Below are 4,801 nucleotides of genomic sequence, written 5' to 3' on the forward strand. Positions count from 1 at the left end.
TTTTTCTAAATTAGTATTATTTTTTATAATTTCAAAAATATTTGATTGTGTTAGCAATGGCCGTGGAATTAATTCGTCTCGATCATAAACATATCTTCGTCAAACAAATGAAAATGCTAAGGGTTAATTTTAATTTTTGAATATTATTTAATATTTTTTCATTTATGTAATTTTGATTTTAATTTTAAAATTTTTTATAATAGCCTGTAGATCGGGTGTTACAATATTATATTCGTAATATATCTGGTCCTCCGTCATCGTTGATAGAAAATTACTTGAGGGAAACGAGTTTTTGGCACATCGTCAATATATGCCGGGGGTGCAAATTGGACCCTAAACTCATCAGTGCGTTCATAGAGAGGTGAAAAACCGAGACGCACACATTCCATCTTCCATGCGAAGAGTGTACCATCACCTTGGAAGGCGTGTAGTTACAATTGGAATTACCGGTGGATATGTCCTTACTCACCGGATCCATTCAATCTGCTGATTGGGGAGCCATATACTACGATCTTTTGAGTGCGATTCCGGATAATATTTGTGGAGGTCAGATCGAGATAGGCTGGTTACGAGACACATTCCCAGAGCCGAGGAATGATTCAACTGAAGTAGAAAGAATACAATATGCTTGGGCATACATCCTTAAGATCATTGGAGGTTATTTGATGCCGGACTTGTCACGAAACCTCGTACATCTGAGGTGGCTGCTGAAATTCGTTGATTTTATAGCAACTGACGAACTTAGTTGAAGGTTTGTCATATTGGCAACATTATACCGGGAGATGTGAAGAGCGACGCAACCAAGTAAAGCCAAAATCGGAGGTTGCCTATCACTACTATAATCATGGGCTTAATTTTGCTTTCCATTTTTACGTCCTCGAGTGAACCACTTATATACATTTCCACTCATAACGAGGTAACATTTATATTAGATTTTACAATTATTACATAGATTTAAAATATAATTTTATGCTAAAAAAATTTATTTAATTAGGTGGAACCATTCGGCGAGTTATGTTAAAATACCTATCGCTCTTAAAGATATACGGCTTCTATTAAACCAACTGCCGGAAACGCATGTAAGTATTAAAGAATATATATACATAACATATTCGTTTTATATTTAGTATTTAGTATTATGTACATAACTAATATTTTTATCACGTTCATATAGTTTCAATGGACACCATGCGAGAATCCGGCAATTCGAGTAGTAATTCCAGATGAATTCTTTCAAAATCTGAACATTTAGCATGTTAAGGTCTCATTAGTCAACTATGTTACTGTCGAGATGTACCAGATAGATAGAGTGTTATGGCAATTTAGATTCCGACAACCGATTCCTGCAACACCTGAAGTACTCGATGATTAGCACAAAATCGACTTACGGCAATCGAATACGAATTGGTCAGTATTCTTCTTGGAATATATCAAAATTTGAAAAAATCAGTATGATCATAAACCTACTCACAAACCGATCATCGTCCTAGAGTTAGTGTGCGTGTCGAATTATATGACATGGTTTAAGATCCATGGCAAGTTATATTTGCTCTCGAAAGAGCAGAGGCGTCGGCAAATCTGTATTGAAAGAGAACAACGGGGCCATTTAAATTCAAGAATAAGAGATTATAGCACAGCCCATCAATAGCGCCTACACAATCACTGGGTCTAACGCCTCAAACGATGACACCCACACCACAGCCCCTTCAGATTATGCCAGGTGCGTATCCTAGCCCTTATATGTATCCTAACCCTTATATGTATCATTTTCTCAGTCCTATGTCAGGTTGGAATGCATGGCATGGTGCATCTCCTTTTCCGATAACTCCAACTCAACCATCGATATATAGGCCATCGTGCAAGAGGGATCGCACAAGGCACCATCAGGGAGTTTATCTCATTTCCAATCCCCATCGTCTTATAGGATTCAAACACCTCCACCGTGGGTGATGCAAACACCTCCGCATTCTTTATTCTATCAATGTGGGTCATCCTCCCAACACCCACGACCCCCACTGAAAGCTGAACCAATAAAGAATCCAACGCGTAACTGTCAACCACCCCCATGTGGCACTGATTCTGACCAACACATACATTGATTTTTTAAATATATTTGTACAAATTATTTTTATATTGTTTCATTTAATAAAATAAAAATTGTTTTTTATATTTTAATAGTAAATTATTTTTATATTTTGTTCTATTTAAGAAAATAGAAGTTCTTTTGAAAAAGGCAATAAAAATAATGCAACATAGTTTCATTTAAGCAATTATCACCTATTTCGATTTAGACATACTCAAATTGTATGACCTGAGTTCCTTCAGCATCCGCACAACTTTTGTTGGTTCGTTCTTTCCCGGATATCCATATTATCACGTATTTTACTCAAGTAAAGTCAACCTTTTGGTTTACGACATAATTCTATATCTGGTAACAACTTAAACGGAATAAACAATACAGAAGACCACTTACATTCATCTAGGACCAGTGGGAATACGTGTCTCCACACATTGTACATGTATTCTATTTTGTACACTTCGTTGACATAGCTCATCAGATCCAAACGGAGATTCTGACAAGTTGCAATTGTATGAGCACATAGATAATGAAGTGCGTCAAACATCCCACAGTCGCAAGTCCTATTTCTCAGTCCGCCGGTAATACCTTGGTTCGGTCTGTCGAACTCCATCACACCAAACCATTGGTTGTCGCGATCATGACACACTGTGTGTATGGTGTTGTCCGCGCATTCACCTTGTTAATTTCTTGTAATACCTTCCGACACCATACATGGTCTCCCTGCATTTGGCTTTTATAACTCGCTGCTCGCTTTGGAAATAATACCGCCAAACAAAAATATGTCACTTGCACAACTGAGGTTATCGGCAAATGATGAGTTCCTTTTAGAATAGAATTTATGCATTTAGTTATGTTTGATGTCATATGACCATATAGTAGGCCACCGTCGTATGCTTATGTCCATTGATCGAAAGGTCTGTTATAGAGGTAGTTTGCACCTTGATCATTAACTGACCGCAAAATCGCCAACATCTCATGAAAACGGTCCTTATTGATATCGTATTCTGTCAATATAAGTTGATAGCGAAAAGTACATACCACTCTTCCATTCAGAATAAATTGAATATTACAAACGAAATTATATCAATAGAGATTAAATACACATGTTGGTCACTTTTCGTCGTTCAGCTGTAGACCGATTTTACCCGTAATAGTTGGACGCAATGTGCCTTAGACAATACCTATGGTGTGTGCAATCCCATAGGCTTCCTTGTCGCTCAATTGCGGTTAGTATTCCAGTGCCCCGAACCGATATAATGTAGATATCAGGTTGGGGGCAGACATGCCTCAATAACCTAGAAAGAAAGAAATTCCAGTTATCACTTGACTCCCCCGGTGTTATTGCAAATGTAATTAGAAGGATTCTCTCGCCATTATCCTATGCCACAGCTAGCAATAGTCGATTAATATATCTACTATACATAAATGTACCGTCAATTTATACCAATAGCTTGCAGGACACAAATGCATCCCAATATTACTTAAAGCTCCAGAACATGTAACACCTCTATACCCTGTTCGACCAAAGGAACCTGATATAGGAATATTATATTTGATGCCAAAGTGATTTTGGCTAATCACTAATATATTTGAACATTAAAAAATAATAGTAAATTTTTAAAATTTATATTTTAGTCCTTACTACTGGGAACATACTTGATCTTCCTAAGTACATGCCATTCTATTCAAAATTTTGAAACATACCCTCTTGGCATTTGGAGATATGATAAGATAAATGCTTACAACCTCAATTACAACTCTTCAAAATCACTGTACCTAATCAGCGTATGGAAAACAAACCGTACACTGAGTAAAAACTTAATGGTATTTTATAATCTGAATATTTAAAAACAATATAACATAATATAATAGACAGGATTAAATTTATAAGGACATATTATTGTCTAGTATCTATAAGGACATATTATTGTCTAGTATCATATGATAACTATCATTTTTATTTACTAAACAATATCCTAATTCACACAATTGCTATATAAATGATTATTAACATATCAACCATATTTATTCGTACAATGGCCTCAGTCATGCAATATTTAATTCATGAATACATCATTTCATACCATACTCAATTAATGAATATATAACTCATATATTCCATGTATTGTCAACATATTTCACATTCTATTTTCAATTACTATATCACTTCCATTTCCCATATCATTTCATTCCAATATCAATTGTAAGACTTTATTATTCATTTACCCTTATTAACAAGACTCAAACTTAGATGGATACACGGATCCAACCAAAACACACCAATATGACACCCAGTGCCTCATCTAATAATTCAAAGTAATAGATTGTCACCCAATGTCTCATCGCTATGCCGAAGTAAGTTGGTATCCAGTACCTTATTGAATTTATTCGAAGAAATAGTTTGACATCCAGTGTCTCATCGACTCGTGGTCGAAGTATCTCTAAACACTTCCAATCCTGTAGCATGCCAACTATATCCAACTTAGCCCGATACAGTTAATGGGGTTTATTTCAATTTCTCAATTCAATTTCAATCAAAATCCATACCAATCACAAATTCTTACAACTTCAATTCAACTATTTCCATTTGCTCATAGAATTCAATTCTATTTAATTCAATACCACAATATTAATTATTTATCTCAATCTACTTACCATACACATTAAGTAATAAATTCAACAATTAAATTTTGAATTCGGATTATAGAAATACAAACTAGA

This window comes from Gossypium arboreum, chromosome 10 (assembly GCF_025698485.1).
Source record: "Gossypium arboreum isolate Shixiya-1 chromosome 10, ASM2569848v2, whole genome shotgun sequence".
Lineage (NCBI taxonomy): Eukaryota > Viridiplantae > Streptophyta > Magnoliopsida > Malvales > Malvaceae > Gossypium > Gossypium arboreum.